Raw genomic sequence first — 617 nt, 5'->3', positions numbered from 1 at the left:
GCAATGGTAAAAATTCCCACATTAACAAATCGAAAAAAAATAATTTAAACAACAAACATTCAAATTACATTTAAAAGAAATAATATCAAAGAAGAAACACAATTTTACAATGAAGTCACGAAATTAGACTTCTCAAAAAAAGGGGGGAGGGGGACGTTCTCGTTTCCCTTAAAAATAAAAGAAAGGCTTACTTGACAAAAGGTTGGAAATCGAGAAAAAAAAACATGAAAGAAAGAGTTCCCAAGGTTCTTTTAAGGTTCTTTTCTTTGTTTTTTTTTTCTTCTATGTCCCTTTTTCCCCCTTTTTTCAGAACAAACGAAACCTTCAAAAGGTCTAAAATTTAGGCTCTCTCTCGACCGAAGAATAGAGTCCGATTTGAAATTCCGTTTCTCTGAAAAGGATTGTCTTCTTCTTCTTCTTCTTCTTCGAAGTATAGAGTGTCTGAAATAAAATTCCTTTTCTCAGAAAAGGTTGTAAGCTTCTTCTTCTTCTTCTTCTTCTTCTTCTTCTTCTTCTTCTTCTTCTTCTTCTTCTTTCGCCCGAATTAAAATTCCTTTTCTCTGAAAAGGTCGTCGGGCTTCCTCTTCATCCGAATACCTTTCCTCGAAAGGAGGGGG

The sequence above is a fragment of the Euprymna scolopes genome, chromosome 11 (genome assembly GCF_053919585.1).
Source record: "Euprymna scolopes isolate OS-2025 chromosome 11, ASM5391958v1, whole genome shotgun sequence".
NCBI classification, from domain to species: domain Eukaryota; kingdom Metazoa; phylum Mollusca; class Cephalopoda; order Sepiida; family Sepiolidae; genus Euprymna; species Euprymna scolopes.
The sequence above is the reverse complement of the archived record's forward strand: the minus strand, read 5'-3'. Positions refer to the sequence as shown.